Here is a 23,422-nt window from a genome sequence, read left to right as displayed (position 1 = left end):
GGGATTTGATGCAGTGCCATAGAAATAAAACTGTTGTAACCACTTTGACCCAATCTCCAAATATGTACAGTCAGTTTCAGAGTTTAATATGTGAATCATATCCTCACAAAGTCTGTATCTCTGATGAAAATTAGAGTGATAAATATTCCTAACATGAATGCATGAATAGAATAACAGTTTAGCGTTAAATTTTAAGCTCCCTGACCCCAGATTGGCAGTGCTTTAGATTTGTAGTGTATAACATTTTTGTCGCTGCTTTAAGAGACAAATCTGGAATTGAAGAGGCAAATGTATTTAAACTAAGAGACCAGTCTGTTTTTAGAATTTTGAAGTACATACTAGAAGACTTCAGGTGATATTTTTAAATGTTAATTCAACATTTATCATTTTATCAGAAGAATGATACAATAGGCAGCAACACTTTAAGAACTAAACATTCCTCCATATTCTACATAGTTCAATGAGACTTTGAGAAATCAAATGCTTATAGAATTGTTTTACTTAGATTCATTATTCCATATTATTAAAAAAAACTTACCTTTCTACCTCTTTTTTAACTCTTACATATAGTCAGAGAATATCAAATATTTATTGAGTAAATATTCTTAGTAGCAATGCCTTTAATTTCTAGATTACCTTATTTTTCATAGTTTGAAATGAATTATTGGTACACAGTATATGAACATTAGATCATTAAAGGCCATGCTGCCTTTTGAGTTTAAAAAATCTACTACTTTTCTGGAACATTTGTGGGACATTGTTTCCCTGATGCTAGATAACACCAGTGCATCAAAGCAGAGTTTTATACTAACCATTTTTACACCAATCGATTTATACTAACCACTTCTATAGTGCAGTAGAATTTTAAACCAACTCCTCCCACCCTCAAAAGCTACAAGTATTTTAATACAACATCTAAAAGACAAAATATTTTTACCTACACATTAATCCTCCCAAAGATGGAGATGTGTGTAAGGTTTCTGCTAACCTTTTGAACCATATAAATTGTGATTAAATTAAAGTTCTAAATTGCTTCCTTCTTAATTTCCAAAGGAAAGCAGAAATAATTTTGTCTCTACTGGCTTAAAAAGTTTTGTTTTTATCCTAACTTTAAAAATTATTACTCAGAGTTCCCATCATGGTGCAGCGGAAACAAATCCAACTAGGAACCATGAGGACGCTGGTTCGATCCCTGGCCTTGCTCAGTGGGTTGAGGATCTGGAGTTGCCATGAGCTGTGGTATAGGTCGCAGACCCAGCTAGGATCTTGCATTGCTGTGGCTGTGGCTTAGGCTGGCGGCTATGGCTCATATTCGACTCCTAGTCTGGGAGCCTCCATATGCTGCAAGTGCGGCCCTAAAAAGACAAAAGACAAAAAAAAAATTATTATTTCTCCATTTATTCTACAATCAAAAATATGTTCTCTTTATTGTAGTACATTTAGAGAGAATTTCAAATGCATGGTATTCTTAGAGATAAACATTGCCTCTTGATTTTACCTCAGACCTCATTACTTGCCAGTAGCCTTATTTTAAGTTCTTGATGTTACTTATTGTAAAGAAATCTTCATCAATTTTTGTGCTTTTATTCTGCTCTCTCAAAGAATTTCATGCCAGATAAGCCCAAAACACTTGACTACCTTTGCAATCAATCCTCACATTATTAACATTCCTACACTACCTGTGGAAGTTTGGAGAAAATAACTTGCTCAGACTTGTGAATTTCATTCACTAGAGAGCATTGCTTTTCTTTGAACTTAATAGATATGTTTGTGTACTCCAATATCCATATTTTATCTTTCTTTGTCTCCATCTCTTTGGCTGCCTCTCTCTTTCTATTTCACTCCCGCCCCTCCCACCTCCCACATCCTCTGTATATGACACACTTACACACCTTGATATTCTCAGCCTTTTAGAATTATGAAGCCTCACTTCTAATATCCACAAAAGGAAATAGGAAAGCATCCTTGTCATCAAAGGAAAGGGAAAAAAAATTCTAGTTCCCATACTCTGATTTGAAAACATCAGCCAGATTTACCAGGGTTTGCACAGATGTACACTGGACGCTGCCACTTTCTCCAGGGAGCTTGTAGACGGAGCACATGTAGTTAAGCCCCAAATTACTTCCCAATTACCTACTCACATTCCTGGACAGCACTGTGTAATTTGGAGCCAGATGTTGACACCCTCATTTCATAGAAAACATTTCTATAGCTGTTGAATATTCTAGCACTCACATATGGAAACATTGGGAATTATTAAATTCTCCAAGTTCCATGGGGTAATTTTCTGTATGTTATCAGAGTAATTTGGTAAACTAATAACAAATATAAATTTTACTACCCAATTACATAGCAGAGTAATACAACCAAAGGGAATGGAATAAGTGATTGACTTTAAAAAAATAAAATCTTTGCGTTCCCATCTTTGCTCAGCAGGGTAAGAACCTGCCATAGTGTCTGTGAGGATGTGGGTCAATCCAGCATGGCTGCAAACTGCAGTGTAGGTCGTAGATGCACCTGGGATCCAGTGTTGCTGTGGCTGTGGCAGAGGCCAGCAGCTGCAGCTCTTATTTGACCCCCTAGCCCAGGAACTTCCATATGCCATAGATGTGGCCCTAAAAAGAAAATAAATAATTAAAAAAATATAAAAACCTTATTTTTCATTTATTCTTAAGTATTTATTGAACACTAAGTAATAGTTAACTAATGGTAGAGATGCAATAGTAAACAAATTTATAGGAATTGCTGTTTAGCTAGGAAAGCAGATAAATAAGTAAGTAAGTAAATAAATATGGTGGGTGTTGTGATGGAAGTATATGGAGCCATGAGAACTTAAAGCAGGTGTCTTGTAAGCTAGGTATCAGAGAACACATGCCTATCTGAAAAAAAATAATATTTTTGACATAATTTTAAAAAATAATTTTAATCTACTGGGCAGAAAGCTAAAAGTATTCCGGAGAGAGAAAATATTTAAAAAAAAAAAAAAACAGGAGATAAAAAAGTCATAATTCCATAAACTGAAAGAAAATCCATAAGGCTAGAGCTTAAAAGGGGAAATATATGATGGTCATTAATGAGTCTAGAGATGGTGATGGTGGCAGATTCTGAAGTGTCTTCTGATGTTTTCGGTGATGCTGGATGCTGGAGAAGTGTGGGAGGGATGAATAGGCAGCACAAAGATGACTTTAGGTCAGGGAGAATACTCTGTCTCATATTGTAATATTGGCTATATGTTATTATACATTTGTCCAAATGCATGAGATGTACCACACCAAGAGTAAACCCTAATGCAGTCTCTAGACCTTGAATGATTATGATGGGTAAATGTAGGTTCATCACTTCTAACAAATGTGCCACTTTGGTGGGGAGTGTTGATAGTGAAGGAGGCTATGCATGTGTGGTATCAGAGTCTACATGGCAAATCTCTCCACCTTCCTCCATGTTGCTGTAACTCTAAACCTGCTCTAAAAAGTAATCTTTAATGACTGTAACAAACATTCATCCATTTGTTCATTTATTTATTTGTCCATCCAACAAATATTTGTGGAACACATTGTATGTGGTAGGTACTCTTCCTGGCAGTAGGGAGATAATCATTAAAAAAGAGACTTTGCCTTCACAGACTTCTGGTCACAAATAGACCATAAATCACTACAATTATCATGGTAAGCTCTATTAAAAAAAATAAAGACTAGTGTAAGTTAGAATAAGAGGAGGTATATTTTTGGATAGGACTATAGGGAAGATTGAGCAGGTGATGTTTGAACAGAGAGAGAAGCTGAGATACCTTCATTGTACAAGGATAGGAACGAGAGGACAATAACTAGAGAAGAATTGGGGCCAAAAGAGGTTTTTCCTTTAAGATGGAACTATAATGGCATTATGATTTGGAAATATTATATAAAACCTAAGCTTGTGTTTTACTAAGAATAAACTGTGTTAGATGACTCATGTAGCTATTTCATTGATATTTAGCATACATTCAGACTACCAGTCTGAAAACAAAGGATATAACCATTGGAATGTGGTCATAATTTAAAATTCATCATCACTTTTAGAAGGAATTTAAAGTACCTGTGTTTCTGAGAGTGGGCTCAGTGCAGGATAACAAAGTTAGCATATCATTTCTTTTCTAGTTCTTCCTCTTTATTCTCTCTGGAGCTGCATTGGCTTCGCAGGTTTTCTCATTTAGAAAAAATAAAACAAAACATGAAGGTGCTTTATCCTGTCCTATCTTCTTCCCTCTTCTACATATTGAGTCAAAACTTTTTACCTTTGGTAATTGACATCCCTTTTCACACATAAATTCAGGCTTTTTTTTAAATTTGTGGCCTTTAAACCTCAACACTGCTAATCTTTTACCTGCTTCCATTTCACTCTGAGAAATTGGTTACATTTACCTCCAAAACACAAAGTACCTCATAAAAATTAAACACACAGAAACACACTCCAATTTCCACTGTCCATCTTGCCCCAAGAATAGCCATGTTCATGTTTAGCTTTTAGAATGTGATCAGTGTCAGAATTTCAAGGAGTGTAATAGAGACTGACTGTGTCTAAAAGACTTCTTGTTACTGACCCTGAAATATCAGAATGTTAACAAGCTTTAAGTAGATCTCTTGGGTAGAGTGAGGCTATTTTTAGATTTTTGAACTTTGGTTACCAAATGAGAGTTTTGGTAAATTTCAGTTAAATTATCCATATATTTAGATGAAGTTATGAGTAGTTGTCAATTTTTTTTCCCCCATAAGATTACTTCTTGGACTAAGGAAGGATAGCTCATGATTGAATCCATATTTCTAGAAATTTTCATAATGAGAACTATTCTGCATAGACTAAAATAGTTTCTCAAAAGCTGCTAGCTATGGATGATTGCTAAGAAATTTCCCAGTCTGTGAGAGTCAAAGAGAATTATTTTCAGAATTATATTTACTTGCTTTTCTGATTAAAAAAATGATTAAATACATTTGTTCATACAAATAGAATTGTACAGTTAAGATGTCAGAAATAATTTAAGGGAAATGTTTTGCCATTTATTTTGTGTATGTTGCAGAAAAATAATTTTCTTTTATATATGTAAAATTTTCCATAACATAGCTTATAAACCAGCTTATTATTTTTAAAATGATTCTACTTTATTGGTAATTACATGATTAGAATTTGTTAGCTTGCAATTCCAAGCCCTAACGATTATATACTAACTCCAGAAAAAATATAGAGAGCATCAAAGAACTTCAGAAAATATCAAGTACAGAAATCTTCTCTTGCCCAGTCAAAAGATGAGTGCCAGTTTGTGCTAAGACTTGTATTTTAAGAAAAAAGAAGTCCCCATCGTGGTTCAGCAGAAATGAATCTGACTAGCATCCATGAGAACATAGTTCCATCCCTGGCCTTGCTCAGTGAATCTGGCATTGTGGTGGGCTATGGTGTAGGTCACAGATGCAGCTCAGATCTGGCATTGCTGTGGCTGTGGTGTATTCCTGCAGCTAGCCTGGGAACCTCCATATGTCATGGGTGTGGCCCTAAGAAAACAAAAGGAAAAAAAAAAGACAATGTAACACATTATACATACATATACACACATTCATTCTTTTTCAGATTCTTTTCCTAGATAGATTATCACAGAATATTCAGTAGAGTTGTCTGTACTATATAGCAGTTCCCCATTGGCTAGTCATTCCAGTGGGGAATGTAATACATTAAAATTTTTTGATTTGTACCATTTAAACCACTGTCTTTTTTTCTGAGAATATACCCTAGCCTGGGAACCTCCATATGCCATGGGTGTGGCCTTAAAAAGACAAAAAAAAAAAAAAGGCAATGTAACATTTTTCTAAATTTTATTCAAGTATAGCTGACTTACTATGTTGTGATAATTTCTTCTGTACAATTAAGTGATTCAGTGATACATAGACAGTCATTTCATATACCACAGTGTGCATGTAAATCAGGGGAGGGACGGATTAGGGGCTTGGGATTGGCATATGTGCACTGTGATACATTAAAATTTTGTGATGTGTACCATTTAAACCACTGTCTTTTTTTTCTGAGAATATACCCTTCCTATTAATTAAGGATAAATGCCTTTGTGAATGTACCCTTCCTATTAATTAGGTAAAAATACTTTTGTGAATTAAGTGAAAGTAGATGTGTATCACTAAGCTTTTTATGCTTAACAAATTACAAGTTGAGTTTAGACACAAATTCATCTCACAATTGTGTGAGTTACTTAAGAGGTATTCTGGTTGATTGGTGCAGTGTCGTAGAAGATGATTTGGCTGGAATGGCATGTCTCTGTTTCCTTACATAGTGGTTGTGGAAAGATCTGAAGAGCAATGAGAAAAATCAAGTTCCAATTACAGGCACTTTTCAAGTCTTAGCCTGTGTCACACTAGCTAACCACACTTTTGATGGGAGGACTTGCCACTTCATATCACAAAGGTGAGGATGCAAGAAGGGGAAGAATTTGCAACTAGTTTTACAATTTACCATGGAAAGTTAGTTGCTTTTTTTTCCATTTCATTTTCTTTACAGTTTTTATTGGCAGTGCAAAAAGTTAGTAAATGTGTAGATACATTTGTAGATGTGTATTTATATGTCACTAGCTATGAATTCAAAAATTTTAGTAATACTTTTATCAATCCTCTATTTTTTTAATAAGGGATAAAACGTAAAAACTTCTTAAAAAGGAAAAATGATTATTTTCTGTTAGTTTTAGGAAAATACATGGAAAACATTAGAAAAGGAAAAATACAAAGTAACATCAAATCATCCTTTTATTCATATTCCAAGTGGAGTGGCATGAAGTTGGTTGTGGCACTGTCAAATTGCACAGTTCTACCCATTTATAAAAATTACTGCTTTAAAATGACAGACTAAATGCCAAATTTAGGGTTAATTTCTGGCAAATTTTTCTCTCCCAATTTCACTGGAAAGAGACCTATAGGAGACATGAAAATGATTTATAAATTAGTTAAGACATGCTGAACAATCTTTAAAACCTTGCATACTATTACTTGATTTCCTCTTCTCCATTGAATTTCACCATGAATCTCTTGCTTGATTTTCATAATTACACCTATTTTTGTTTTCTTTTAATTGAATTAAGTACACATTAATCCATGTTATCCCAGACAGAGCAAGTAATTAAAAAATAACATTATTTTTCACCAGTCATGACAAGGTATTAAAATTTTATTATTTCATGGAAATTGATATGTTGCTAGAAAATGAGCAAAATGTTCTTCCTGTGATTACAGTGGAAACAAGAAAATGAAAACATAATTATCTTTAGGCTGAGTTGCTAAATGCTGTTCATAGAAAGAAGAGTGTACAGTGTGTATATTGCTTTTATATATTCAAGCCAAATTTTAGAATTTATATCTTATTAGAGTTTATTGATTTTCTTGATTGCAAATGTAATAAAACTTACAAAATACAAAGTAAAAGAAGTAAATTAAAAGTATCATAATCTTAGGTTATATATACTTTCATTCTTTTTTAAATCATTTACCTTTATCTATAGATCCTTCATCTCTGTATGTAGCCATATATATATATATATAAAGCCATAGTCATATAAAGAGTGATAGCAATTTAAGTTGACACCTTTTTTACAAAATTATCTGCATGTGGGTGTTTATGAGTATATATACACAATGCATAAAACTTATACATACCATATTCTTTGATCACTTTTTTTCACTTAGGATATGAAATTACTATCTTTCCATTTCATTAAAAATTCTTTCCTGGAGTTATTTAAAATATCAGGCTACAGAGTTCCCATCATGGCTCAGCAGTAACAAACCCGACTAGTATTCATGAGGACGCAGGTTCAATTCCTGGCCTTGCTCAGTGGGTTAAAGGTCCAGTGATGCAGTGAGCTGTGCTGTAGGTTACGGATGAGGCTGGGATCCTGCATTGCTGTGGCTGCAGCATAGGCCAGCAGCCACAGTTCCAATTCAACCTCTAGCCTAGGAACTTTCATATGCCACATGTGTGGCCCTAAAAAAAAAAAAAAAAAAAAAAAAAGACATAAAATAATATATCAGGTTAACATTTCATCATTTACCTTCATTTTACTTACCCAGCCACTATTTTTGGACATTCAAGTGCCATGCAAATTTCCTTTATTGGTAAACACTGTTGTAACTATATTTTGTGTATATTCACCATTGTCTCCTTAGACTAAATTCTTAAAAGTAAATGTTTGGGATAAGAGTTACTTGGAAACTTTTAATATCATAAGGATTGTATGGAAAAGGCTAAACAGTTTATCATGATAGATTTATAATGAAAAGAAAGCTTAATGGGCTTAAATCTTCTTAATCACTGTAATGTAGATTTGTGGTTATTTGATTAGTGTAAGAGGAGAAAATGTATATTTGCGGAGTAAAAGAAGAGATTGTTGTCCCATCGAATATATTTTTAAAATAGCATATGAGGACTACATCCCTTTTTATTTCTCTTAAGCAATTATTATATAAAGCCATAAATCATTTTAAAAGGACAGACTATAAAGAGGCCTATAGAAAATCCAGTTTTATTTGTACAACCATGAGGAAAAGGTTAAGGTAAGGTAAGAACACTAAGAAAGGGAACAGGCATTTTATTAAAGAAGCATTAAAAATGGCTCTGGAGCATCTAGAGCATGGAACACACTTAGAATGACTTGATAAGGAAAGCCTAAGAAGGTTACAAAAGGAAGTGGGAAAATGATTAATATGATGTTAGTGAAATGTTATTGGATGAATGATGGCATATTTGTCCTCAGCTTTCCTCTTAGCATTATGTACACAATGCAGAGAATGAAGAGAAAGAGATGAAGCATTAAGAATTCACTGAAAACAGTATTTTGATAGGTTGATATTTATTTCTTAAAATTATTAGAACCCCCCTGTAGTAATTTAATGTTAGTAAATTAGATCAACAAATCTTCTCGGCACCTACTATGTGCTAAAATCATACTGTCATGAGAAATTACAGGAGTAAAGCGTAAGGGTCACTACAATGAAATAGAAGGCACGCATCTTTCCTCAAGGAGCTTCAAGTACATGTCATTGTGTGTGAAGTCTTATTTGGCCACAGTCCCTGAAGCCAGAGGAAAACTGGGTGACACCTCAAGGTAACTTTGTCTTCTAGGGCAATTTATTGTTCAACATATATCAAAGTATTTATGTGAAGGCAAATTCTGGCGTCCGTATTTAAAGTACAGTGGCAACACATAATTTTTATTTTGATAGACTTTTTATTTTTATACTAGTTTAAGGTTAACAGAAAATTTTAACAGAAACTACAGGGAATTTCCATTTACATCCTGCCCCCATAAATGCTTAGCCTCCTCCATTAGCAACATCCCTCACCAGAGTGGTACACATGTTACAACTGATGAATCTACACTGAGGTTTCATTACTTCTCAAAGTCCATAGTTTACCTTATGGCTTACTCTTTAAATCAGTCATATAATGAGAGAGAATTTGGGCAGAATCCTCTTTAGAATATATATTTTTTTCCCTCCGAAGGTATAAAATTTACCAAACTATGATTTAAAATGGAAAGCAATTAGAGTTCCCTTTGTGGCTCAGTGGTAATGAACCCAACTAGCATCCATGAGGATTCAGGTTTGAATCCTGTCCTCGGTCAGTGAGTTAAGGAGGATCTGGTGTCGCCATGAGCTGTGGTGTAGGTCACAGATGTGGCTCGTATCCAGGGTTGGTGTTGCTATGGTGTAGGCCAGCAGCTATAACTCTGATTCAACCCCTGGCCTGGGAACTTCCATATGTCATGGATGCAACCCTAAAAAGACAAAAAAAAAAGGACACCAATCAGTATTTACTGTTACCTTTATTTATTTTAATCAAAGAATCAAAGCTTGGAAAGTAGGGAGAATCCAATTTCCTCAGTAAAAGAACCACAAATAAGGGGGTTTTCTTAAGTACTGATCCTAGGAAGATGTATTAAGTAAGAATTAGCACCTTCTTTGCATAAAATGTTGAGAAATCCCTATTATGTCTTTATCTCGTAAAAATTTAATGGAGAAATTTGACCCCAGTGCTTCATTGAAATCATAGAGAGCAATTGAGTACAGAGCTCATCACTGCTACTCATCAACACAGTAGCACTCACATATTTTTAACAAGACAGATGTTTGTGTCAACTCAGGTCTCTTTCAATCAGTGGCATTGGCTCTGCAAGAAATGGATAAATCAGGGTGCATCCCAGAATGTGCTTTGGGCTCTGAGGTCAGCTTTTGTTAATTATTCAACTATGGTGGTTGAGCTACATTATCTCCACAACGATTTCCTGACCGAAAACCTCTGTGGTAAGGCTCACATCACAAGCAGATATTCTGACTATTGGGCCATCGTGTCCTGAAATTGAAGTGTGGGACATTTATGCAATTTACCAATCACTATAATGCCAAGAATATTTTTCCCTCACCCCTTTCTCTTTAGTAACATCTCATATTTTTAGCATTCTCTATCTATTAAAATGCTAATATATATTATTCTTGCAGTAATCTTGAATTAGTTGAGCTAATACCAATCTCAGTGTTAAAAGGCAGAGTGAATCTGTGATAAACACAATGATTATACTAAGGTCATACATAGATTCCTGCTCAAAGATGGGCAGAATATGTGTCAAACCTGAAATCTTGTCCCATGCTTTTCCACAGTCCAGTGTCCAGATTAAAGTGTGCCTGTTACACATATGAGGATGGATACTTTGAAGCAATGAGAGAACCTGGAGCTATAATAACAATAACAACAACAATAATAATAATAATACTTCTAATTCCAGTGTTGTCATGCTCAACATGCTCACTTAGAATTCTTTAGGAACACATTTTCTAAAGAATCACATCGTGGTGTGATTAAGAACTAATTCAGCCAGACTGAATTCAAATTCTGATTCTTCTCTTTACTACCTTTATTACTTTTGGGCAAGTTGCTTAATCTCTTGGTGCCTTCGTTCCTTATGTGTAAAATCCGAATAATAATAGTACCAAGTTCGAAGGGGTTTTGTTCAATTAAAGCGAATTAGTAAATGTAAGGTTCTTAGAATAGTTTCTGCTTTAGAATAAAAGCTATGTAGGATTTATGAAATAAGTAAATAAAAATAGCTAAACCTTATAGACAATTCAAAAGTCACATGCAGAAATCAGGCTTCTAAGTCCCTGAATATTCTTCCATCATTTCAGTCATTAATGACATTGTTGAAATGTCCAATAAATCCTGACCTATTATTTTTATGTCAGGATTTGTCCTGCTTGTGCTTGAATATGCAAACTGGGGGCAATTTAGCTGTCAGCTTTTAATTTTTCAAAATTTTATTTTCTTCAGTGTATAATTTGACAAATCACCTACTTCTTATGGGAAAAAAAAGAGGACCCTATGTTTTATTATTTGAAAATTATGAGTAATGTAAGTAATGCTTGCATAATTAGGAATTGGCCTTTCAGGAATACAGCTTTCCTTATGCTTATAGCAAATAACTTATGAATTGAATTTTCTTTGCAAGACTGCAAAATAGGAATCCTGTAAAAGCATAATAAATACCAAGTTGGAATTTATGACAACATATTAATACGAGGTTCGTAGATGTGCTACATCAACAATAAGCTCTTTACGGCTTTGTGTAAAGATAGAATCACAAAGCAGAAAAAGACCAGGAAGTTCTCATTGTGGCACAGCAGAAACAAATCTGAGTAGTATCCATGAGGATGCGGGTTCGATCCCTGGTCTCGCTCTGTGGGTCGGGGATCCGGCATTGCTATGAGCTGTTGTGTATGTCACAGACCCAGATCAGATCCCATGTCGCTGGGGCTGTGGCATAGGCCAGCAGCTATAACTTGGATTCAACCCCTAGCCTAGGAACTTCCATGTGCTGCAGATGAGGCCCTGGGGAAAAAAAAAAAAAGGCAGAAAAGAAAACTAAAATATTTCACTTAATGAATATTATTGAACATTGCTGATGCTGTTCCTGACCCCCAGAGCCTAGTCTCCCCTTTGTCTATAACCCCAGGATAAAGGGCTTGACCTTGAGATACTTATAAAGATATAGCCCCTTGGAAAGGGACTATAAAACCCACACATCAATAGTCATTACATAATTCAGAAAATAATCATAATAAGAGGAAAGTAATGTGCTTAGGTGTCAAGAGCGGGTAAGGTTACTTCCAGACATAGGGATCAAATTTGATGGGTGAGATGGCTTTTGAGATGGCTGAAATGGATGTGCTTCACCAATAAAATTATTACATGGTAACATTTTAAACAAAATATAGGATGATAAAAATCACAAAGATGAGACTCTTGGGAACATAGTTTTCAATGTTATTAACAGTATTATCCCAGGAACATTATTCTGTAATCTCTTTTGCTAATATATAATTGAAACATACAAACATTATAAAAACCAAACACAAAAGTCTTAACTGAATAGTATTTGTGTTAATTTTTTTTTATTTTTATTTATTTTTTGTCTTTTTGCTATTTCTTTGGGCCACTCCCATGGCATATGGAGGTTCCCAGGCTAGGGGTCGAATCGGAGCTGTAGCCACTGGCCTACGCCAGAGCCACAGCAACGCGGGATCCGAGCCGCATCTGCGACCTACACCACAGCTCACGGCAACGCCGGATCGTTAACCCACTGAGCAAGAGCAGGGACCGAACCAGCAACCTCATGGTTCCTAGTCGGATTCGTTAACCACTGTGCCACAATGGGAACTCCTGTGTTAATTTTTAAGTACTAATTTAGGCTTTTGTTTTGAGGATTAAGATGTGCTGTTTTTTCGATTACTTTTTTTCCTTCCTCCAAGACGTATCTCTTTTTCAATTCATTAGTTATTGTGATTGTTTTCATTAAGACTTTGTCTAGTAGTTAGCTGATTGGGAAAAGAATGTGACTTATTGACTAATATTAATGCGAATTTCTTACCTAGAATTTCTAACCAGAAATTAATTGCTGAAAGAAACAACTGTAAAGTTCAAAAATAGTTTTCAGGATACTCTTGTATGACTAGAAATATCCGTTGGCATGTGGAAAATCCCATGAGAAATCACAGAATACTTATATCCTCCTAGATGGATACCTAGTCCTGGGCACAAAGGAAACTGTTTCAGTGAAGACAAGTGTTTGGTTTTCCTGTCTGTGAACTTAATCAGCTACAAATGAAATACAAACAAACTATATTTTTTGCTAGAGAGAAAATGAAAGACGGGAAAAATACCTTTAAGGCTTTGCTTGGTTTCAAAGTTATGCAGTTTTTCCTATTGCTAAGGTGCTTTTAGCATTGCTTGCAAGCCGGTCTATTCTCCCTTGAACTTCACCCCATGTCTCCCTCCTCCTCTTTTTTTCTGCCCAATCTTGACTTTAAATAGGAAGGAGATAAGATTAGTAGTCGCTGGTGTTCTAAGAATTGGTCTATAATATGAGGAGGAAGGAGAGAATGGAAATAAATTAATTCTTTACTCTTTTAGTTCATAATACAGCATTAGACTACTAGTTGTAATATTGCAGCCTAAAAAAGGCAGGTAATGATGCCATTGTATTTCATAATAGTTAGAGCTCATCTGGGCATCTAATTAGTGTTGCTATAAAGATTTCATTCTTGTTGCACTATTTGAAAGACCTTGACACATTTGCATTTATTAGGAGGAGGGTAACTAAAATGATAACCACATCATATACCACAATATATGAAATTAAGTGGAGAATTTTCTGTCAGTAAATCTCCTCTTTACTGAGGATAACATAGTTGGTCTTCAAATATTTGAGTAGAGAGTATGTCCAAGAAAGTCACATTATTCCATTGTTTTCCACAGGCTATCTTTAGGAGAGTAATGTGACATGTTTTTTCTTTGTTTTTTTGTGAGATTATGAGTTCCCTGGCACTAAACGTTTTGAAGCACTGTTTAGGTTTTGGGTTGGCAAATTGGACTAAGTGACCTTTAAGTTTGGTTTGGATTTAAAATTCTCTTTTGCAAAGTTGCTTTACATCCTGTTTTCTGAGCAGGTTGTTTCCTAGACTGTTTCTCAACAGTTTGGAAGAGTAGGAGTTAGTGTGCATTTTCAACTTGAAAATAACCTCAAAGATAAGAAGAATGGGCCTTGGGCCCTCCCAGAATAGCCCTGTACCTTTATTCAATTTCATTGTCTCAACGTTAGACCTGTCCACTTTTTTATCAGTTGAGTTCCTTAAAGACATTCCAATTAAGGAAAAATTCAGCCTAGGGAGACAAGTTTTGAAGACAGGGAAATTACATTGTCAATGTCATTTGATTAACACCTGAATGTGGCTACACTGACTATTTCCTTTTAAAGAAGGTCCTAATGATTCCAAAAAGAAAGCATTTAATTTTAGTTTCTATTTTAACAGGCAGAAAAAAAAAAAAAATCCTCTATAGCAGTCATTAACTCACTGCTGAATAAGTCAGTGGCACATTAGATTAATCGAGTTCTGTATGGGCAAGCAGAGGCTGCACTTTATCTCTTATAGTTAGTGTCCTTGGAATGAGTTCAAACTACATGAAAAAAAAAAATAGTAATTCCCCTTGGCCAAAGAGAAGCAGGTAGATTCACCAGAGATATCTTTGCTCTTTTCAAGTTACCCCTTCCTCTGTTTTTCCCCTTCATCTTTTGAATTTCAAAAGATATTTTAATTAAGCCAAATGTGTGGATCTATATTTAGGGAACCCATCATGTCAAAGCCATGATAAAATTTTTGAATTCTTCTTTGGAATATAAGCAGTAAAAAGGGAATGGTATTTTACTAAAAGGCTTCACAAATTTCAAAAGTGGTATAAATGTCATGTTTGAAATAACTAACATATTAAGTTCTTGACTGTGTTCATATACACATATTATATGCCACTATTTTGTAATAATTATCTGACTTCAAATAGTCGTCATTAATTTTTTTAAAAAACATAGAAGTTTTATATCGCTTAATGTAAGAATATTATATTCAGTATGTAACTCTATATAATCCCTAGTAAGTTGAGGGTGAAGGGTGGGGAAATCTATTAGTCTAAGGCTGCATCTGCTCAAGCTCAGAGCTTAGCCATTTCTTTGTGTATTGTGCTACTCAGACATGGGACACTGTAACTTTTACTCAATCTCCATTAATAGTAATTCCTGTGCAAAGGAGTAACTTTCATAGGAAGAAGTCACAAATGCAATATTGTCCAACATATTTAAGAGGTATGTTACTAAAGATAGGCTGACAGCATAAAAGAGGACCCTTTAAAAGCCTTATTTATAAAAATTGAATAGTTTATGTTGTGTTCAAGATTATGAGCTCTTATTTATTTAATATATTTATTTGATCATTGATTTTTGTTTTATCGTTCTACCATTATTCAAATGGAATCCAAATAGTATTTCCTTGAAATACTATTTCTTAGAGAAAAATCCTGAATCCCTCCAAATACCATTCAATAGAGACTTAGTCACATAAATTATGGTTTATCCACAAAATAAAATATTATTAAAAACTGTCCATATCCACTTATTGTATTGACACAGAAAAATATGTGCAATATATTAATGAAAACATGTTATAGAACATATTATATAATTCTTTTTATTTATAGTATAAACATTTAATTATAATTCTATATTATTTATATATATATGTATGCTGTTTAAGAATTTTAACCTCAAAATTCAGTTTGTGTTTTTAGTTGATAATTGAGATGATTTTTTTTTTCTTGTCTTTTTAGGGCAGGGCCATACCCACGGCATATGGAGTTTCCCAGGCTAGGGGTCTTAATCCGAGCTGTTGCCACCGGCCTATGCCAGAGCCACAGCAATGTCAGATCTGAGCCATGTCTGCAATTCATGGCAACGCTGGATCCTTAACCCACTGAGTAAGGCCAGGGATCGAAGCTGCAACCTCATGGTTCCTAGTCGGATTTGTTTCCACTGCACCACATCAGGAACTCTGATAATTGAGATGATTTAATTAATGTAGTAAACATATATCTGTTTTCTAATGCAAATATTAAGCCATTATAACACTGGGTTTTGGGCCAACCTCTTAATCAAAAATCTCTTCTGACATGAACAATTTATATCCTGTGGTTTCCTTCAGTGGAAGCTGTCACTGAGATTCGGGCCAATATTGCTGACTTATCCATTACTTTCTTGGTTTTGGTTCTTTTGGTTTTAACCGATTTACTCTTCAGATTAGACTTATAGAATGAATTGAAGTTGAAGTGAAAAGCTTCCCACGCATAAATACAGCAGAAATCCATCAAACATGAGCCTGATGGTATAAGCTTCCTTCTGTCAGTTGCTGTGAAACAGAACAGTATAGATGCCATGACTATTTGCAGTTCACATATGACGAGCAAATAACCTCAGCTGCAGGGCTTTCCTATCACATTAAACAGCATTCTTCATTTTCCAACCTCCTGTATTAATTTTTCACAAAGATTATGAATTAATTGTATTGGAAATTGATAAATCTAAGCAATCATTTATTGACTCCTGCCCTGCTTTATCTTTCACAAGTTTCTTTTATTTGTCCATGAATTGTCAGGATGTCTTAGGTTTAATTTTCCATTTCCTTTTTACATGGCTCACAATAATGTAAAAACAGCCCTTAAATTCACTTATTGGGGCTTCCTTTTCTCATCTCTATAAACCAGATAGCTTTCTAAAAATATTTACTCAGTACTAATTACGTACACTACACAAAATTAAAACATAACCACTACCCTTGGTAGAAGGACCACAGATAACATCCAGCTTGGGAATAAGACTGGGAAATACTATTGCCACTTTGTTTAGAACTGGGTTTAGGTTATAGTTTCAAAGCTACTGGGGGATGTTAGGGGGTAACTAAATCTGGAAACTATAAAATAAATACTAAAAATGGAAGGTGGTGAGACTTGCATTCATTTTACAACAATGGGAAGAATTTAAATAAGGAGGGAGGGCACATTGAATAAACAAAGGACGTTTGAGGACAGTTGTATAAATACATGAAATATTGACTTATAGGCCCTTGTAATGTCAAATCACTAAGCTTAAAGATCTTTAGTGCTTTTTTTAAGTAGCAAAATGTGTCCTAATTATGTCTTCAAAGTCTCTTTAATACTAGCTAGGATATGAATATAGGTTAACTTGCCAGCTACCCTATGCTCTGGTTTAGTTTTATAAATTACATTTTTTTTTTTACTTAGTAGAAAAAATGAAACCAAAGCTTCCATTCATTCTTTTTATTTAATTATTTATTTATTATTTTTAATGATTTTTTATTTTTTCCATTATAGCTGGTTTGTAGTGTTCTGTCAATTTTCTACTGTACAACAAGGTGACCCAGTCACACATACATGATTTTCCTCATTTGGACCTCATTCTAAAATGAGAAAATCACACATGCCCTGCTAATTGCATTTAATGTGATTCATTGCATAGTTTGTCATGTGAGCTCTGTTACTACTAAGAAAGTGCATTTAGTAAATCCATTTTGATGGATCTAATTATAAACTATAGTTTGATACTTTTTGGGTTAAAATCGCAGGTTTATTTTTTCAGGAGGTAATCCATTGGTTATTAGAGCAATCATTGTCTTTATAGGCATTACTCCTTTTCTCTTTCATGTCTCAAGAAAGAAAATCTGATTTAATGACTACCTATAATCATATAAGTTACAATGTGTATATATACTTACATAAATGTCTACATAACTAAAACATAGATAACATGAGGCTTTCTTTTTGGTAAGTCTAATAATGTAGCATAATGAAGCAACTGAATTTTATTGAGTAACACAGAGGACTATATTAAATATACACATATTTTCTTCCTTTCTTTCTTTTGAGAAATATGTATTGAGCCCTGCAGTGTTGTAAATACTATTCTAAAATCTGTAGTCAAAAGGGTAAGCAAAAGAGGCACATCCCTGCCCTCATGAAACTCCTAGTCTCATGAAAAAGATTACTAAACATACAAATAAATAAATACTTATATGCTAACTACATGTGTACATGATTGTATTTTATGTACTGCATCTAATTAACTCTATTCAAGTAGATACCATCTTCCAAACCTAGCGCAGGAATCAAATTGCATGCCATATCGAAGATCAATAGACTAGAGAACACTTTGAAAATCTCTGGACATTTTTTATGCAAATACATTATCTACTTCTCCTCAGCGTGACTCAGATGTTCTGCAGTTCTGACAGTGTAGAACTGACCACTGAGCATGCTGTCTGAAGTCTCTGGCCAAGGAGACTAGCATTCCTCTTCTTACCTTTACAAAGAAAGGATTGGTAATAGCAACTTTTATTTTAGGTCCTGCGGTATGTTCTCATTGGGCCATTGGCCAAGAACAGATCAACAAACAATATGTCAAAAGAAAAATCATATAAGCCAAAACCTCTAAATACTTCTCTGAATACTTCCAGAGGCAACTCCACAACCTAGTTAAATGACTGAATTAACAAATTTGAAATGGTAATTTGCTCTTCTTTGCCTTAGTAATCACACACACACACACACACACACACACACACACACACAGATAGCATTTAACATCTGGGCAGGCATGAATAATCATGCATAAATACCATCATTGTTATTTTTGCATCACTGCAGTTGAATAAAAACACTCTAAAATGTTGTGAGAGTATAGGAATACATATTTCTTGTTGCTTTGCTCATGGAAATAATGAATTACGTAGATAATTGTATATTTGCAAAGCATATTCAGTACATAATTAACTAGATTTATAGTATAGCAAACAAAATGATCCATAAGTCAATAAGAACTAAATAACATCTCTATGTAAAATACATTATAATGTGCTAAGAAATGTATTTCATATATCTCATAATGAGCTTTTCCTATTTGATGGTGAGGCATGCTGTGTATAGAATTGTTTTAAATAGATAGAATTTCCAACTTATAAAAATTTACTTAAAACACTCAAGGATAAGGTAAACAAAAGCAGGAGATATAAGAATTGCTGAGCTCACATTAAGAGACTAGAGCCTGGCCAAGGAAGAAATATATGTGTTTTAATAGCACATGTATATCAGGGTTTGGATTTGGGTAGTTACTGTTCTTGACAATAACTATTCCCATCTCTTATGAGCAAATGAGAAAGGGAGGAAGGGGAGATATAGAAAGTGAAAAAAGTATGTAGGATGCCTTCTTCTTTGGCTAAGCGTCAGCCCAGTTCATGAACATGTACCCTTTCAAACTGTCATGAAAAAAAAAAAAAAAAAAAAAAAAAAAAAACAAGCAAACAAAAAAAAACTGGACCAACTTCAGAATTAGAGGAATAGGTTTATTGTATCTAATCATGGAAAAATTTAAAAGCTGAGCTTTCAGACCCAGCTGCCCTCTGAAAGCACAGCTCTAGAATGTATGAAATTCTAGTCTTTCCTGCCTCAGAGATAATTAATTTCTTATGCCTTCTAATATATTTTAAACGGGAACAACAAAAGTAGTTACGGTGGCTGCAAAATGCCATTAGTTGCAAATAAGAGAAAGCTCAGGGACAACCAGATAAACAATAAAGTGCACGTATTTTTCCTTAGAGCTAGAAGTCTAGAGTAAGGTCAGGATATGATTCATTGGCTCAATAATGTCATTGGTAATTTAATTTCCTTTTGTTTACCTACAGTCTTTGAGCATCAGCTTCATTCTAAAGCTGGCTCCCATCATGGTACAAGATATCTGCCAACTTCCTTTTGGGGCCGCAGCCTCCCTTGTCCATATCTAAAGGAGTGAGAGAGGGGGTTATTTGCAGACACTTTCTCAAAAGAAAATATCTTTCCAAGAGCTTCTCTTCACCCAAACACACACAAACCCATCTTGCACATGACTGTCCCCAAATGGGTCATATCCCTACCTAAACCAATAACTGTGGCCAGGAAAAGGGAAGAGATTTACTCAATCCAGAGATACAGACTTCCTCTCTAAATCTGTAGGAGGAGTCATCTTCCTCTAAGGCACTGATGCAGAAAAACCAACCTAAAGGTATTATAAGTGAAAGAGCATTGAAAACCATGAAACAGCTGCAGTGTACATTGCAAAGGGTTTTCTAGAAACCTTCTAATTTATTGCTGCAGTTCCAACAACTGGACCCATGGCTCTGCAACAAACTTTCTATGAGTAGAGCCACAATTCTGAACATTTAGTGTTCATAGCAGTCACTTACTGAGCTTTTTAAAAATGCAGCAACCTGGGCTAACACCCAAAATTCAAATCCATTAGCTCTGTGGCATTTAAACAAATACCCCAGTGATTCTGTTATGGGCAGTCGGAGGATCATACCAAGTTAAATTCTGTATATTAGATACTTATTTTTTACTCTGTTTTCCTTCTGTCATCATAATTTCAGTATATTCTTCTACATTGTGACTAGGAAGAATAATACAGAGTTATTTGTTAGTTTGTTTTTATTTTTCTTGCTGCATGAGTTTTTAATTTCCAGGATTAGAGGAACTTGCATGTGACACACACACACAAACACATATATGTACATACATATATGCATATTTTTATTTGCTGATTTTATGACTTGCAAGAAGCAAATAGGAAGAGTAAGGAATCATTTGGGTCTCATGACATTACTTCTGTGATACTTATTTCACTTAAATGCCAATGAATAAACCACTAATGTCCACTTTGAGGTTCATTTGTACTCCTGGGACTCTTGCTGCCACCTATTAATATTTGATCATGCTTTGTTTGTTGCAGTTACCCTGTAAAGCAATCTTGGCCAAGGAGAACTGAAACAGTGAATTAATACCAATCCTATCCTAATCCTGTATGTGAGTGTGTGCGTGTGTGGGTTTTAATGATATATTGATTGGCTAATAATATGAAGGATGTGGTTAACAGTATGGATGTAGTTACATCTACATACCATGAGGAACTACCTCATTGGAGATATTGCATAGCAATAGAATTCTGTGCAGATTTGTGTGGCTTCTTTTCTAATATCATTAATTTGTTACAAACATGCTTTCAAGTAGTACATGCTGAAGTGTAGGTTAGTGCACTGCTTGCCCCAGGAGCTTGGGTTTTACCCTAATTCCTGTGGCTCCTATATGTTTGGAATTGCCTTTATTCTGTGCTTGCTTGTTCTTTCTTATCCATGTATAAATGGAGAAATAACATCTTATCTCTTCTAATCTTTCTTTCTTGGGTATCACAGGCTTAGGATGTTTTGTTTAACAACCTAGTCAGGTTCTTACCTGCCTATGTCTATTCCTGGATTGTAAGGAACTAGGAGTTTTCAAGGGAGCCTTTCATTTCTTGAAGGGGTTTCTCTTGTAGCCGTTTCATACAGTTTTTGTTTTTGTTTTTCCCTTAGGCTAAGTCCAAGGAATGTTGTCAGAGATCTAGCCAGTCCTTGTTGCATGACCCCCTCTCCCTTTTCCCTTTTTCTCTTAGCAGATACTGAATCAGCACTTGGTGAGATAGGAGGGCATAGAGAAAAGAGTTTAGTTTTAGAGTCACGTGGAATCAAATTCCAATTGACCTTAAACAAATGTGCAGTCACTCTGAAGCTCTGCATCTTCATCTATCAAATAAGGGTATATTTCATCTCATCAGTTGCTTTATAAATTACTTTGACACACACAAAGTGACCAGATATAGATGTAAGCTTTGTAAGCTTTTTTTTTTTTTTTTTTTTTTTCCGTTTTGCATCTCCAGACTTTTACTAACAATGATCCATCTAAGTCAGCACTTCTACAAGCCCCTATGGTATTTTCCTAAAAGGGAATTCCTGGAAGCTACTGACAGTTTTCCTCTTTGAACATGTTGTGATATATTTTGGACATGATAAAGCAGCAAACAGCTTTTAAATATTTATGTTCTCCCCGCTATGTGTGCCAAGTGTGTTTGCTTTCTCCGTGTGTGTGTGTGTGTGTGTGTGTGTGTACATACGTGCGCGCACACATGCGCACGCCAGGGAGACAAGCCAGACAGTCTGAGGGGAAAATACTTTGTGTCAGGACACAAAGGAAGCTTGTCTAATGTGTACTCTGTGCAGATATAACCTTAATGGAAAAGAGTGGAGACAACTCCTTAGTTACACAGTGATACGTTGAAAAAAATCACCGGGGAACAGAGCTCCTTTATAAGCAATTCAGCTGAGTAAATTTTTATTTTAAAACTTCATGAATCAAATGATATTACTGGCTAGAGTAATATAATTCAACAGTAAAATTCTGGTTAAACTGCCCTTGTGTACAGAGCAGAAATATCTCCTCACAGAGTATGCCTGCTAGTATGAAGGTAAAGACGTTGATTGTAGATGAAATTGTGATGCTGCTTCATTCTTGCAACCACCACGCTCCATCCCCCACATATACACAGCAGATCATTAGCCCTAGAGTTTTGCTGCTCTGAAATATTTCTCCCCTTCTTTTTCTTTATATGGCCACATCTGCCGCATATGGAAGTTCCCAGGCTAGGGACTGAATCAGAGCTGCAGCTGCAACCTATGCTGCAGCTTATGGCAGCACCAGAACTTTAACCCGATGAGTGAGGCTAGGGTTTAAACCTGCATCCTCACAGACACTATGTCTGATTCTTAACCTGCTGAGCCACAAGGGGAACTCCTATTTTCCCTTTTTAAAGCAAAAATCAAAATGATTCACGCTTTGAGTTGTAGTTCATTTTAAATGTTTTTCTGACATTACTTAGTAGTGTCTTGATCCTGGCCATAAGTTACTGCCATTGAAAGGAATTCTGACTTCATTGGTTTGAGGTGGGGCACCTAGTTTGGCATTCTCATATAGATTCAGGGCTATAAACCACTGTTTTGGCATAAAGTTGTATTTTGATAATGTGATCTCTCCTTTTATAATATCCACATGTAGCTACTTGGGGGCTGTGGATATTTTATCAGAATACCTTGGGATCAACTTTTAAAATTTAGGTTCCCCTGGTATCACTACATAATCACCACTGCTAAATCTTAAAATATGTGGCACACATGAGTTGAGTGTGTATGTGTATGTATGTGATAGAGATAACATCTCTGTGTTTAATACTCAAAGTGATTCTGAGTCACTCTAAGGTTTAATAATTCCTATCTTTATAATTTCTACTCCATGTAACAAAATTTTTGACTATCACCAATAACCTTTTGATTCTTCTTTGCTAATAGCATATTCCCACAAAGCAGAGATGTTGGGGTATTTCTATGTTATATACAATTTGTGCTTGAAACAATATGATTTATAATTATACATGCAAACTAAAAAAGATCAATCGTTTGCAAAAGGACAGGAAATTCAAATGTAGGTAACTGAATGGTCTTTTCTAATACATATTCATTTTAAGGTATAACAGTATTTAAGTGTTAATGTAAATATTCATTAATATATTACTATGTAATGACATATGTAGTGACAAATATCTAATATATACACAAAA

At 34.9% G+C, this 23,422-nt stretch overlaps 1 protein-coding gene across 2 annotated transcripts in view; it reads left to right on the top strand.

Annotated features, from left to right (window-relative positions):
• Positions 1 to 23,422, top strand: part of EDIL3 (EGF like repeats and discoidin domains 3) — a 438,462-nt gene that overhangs the window by 117,560 nt on the left and 297,480 nt on the right. The gene's annotated exons all lie outside the window — the stretch shown is intronic.

The sequence above is a fragment of the Phacochoerus africanus genome, chromosome 4, assembly GCF_016906955.1.
Source record: "Phacochoerus africanus isolate WHEZ1 chromosome 4, ROS_Pafr_v1, whole genome shotgun sequence".
Lineage (NCBI taxonomy): Eukaryota > Metazoa > Chordata > Mammalia > Artiodactyla > Suidae > Phacochoerus > Phacochoerus africanus.
Note: the sequence above shows the minus strand (reverse complement) of the source record. Positions and strands in the feature narration are given on the sequence as shown.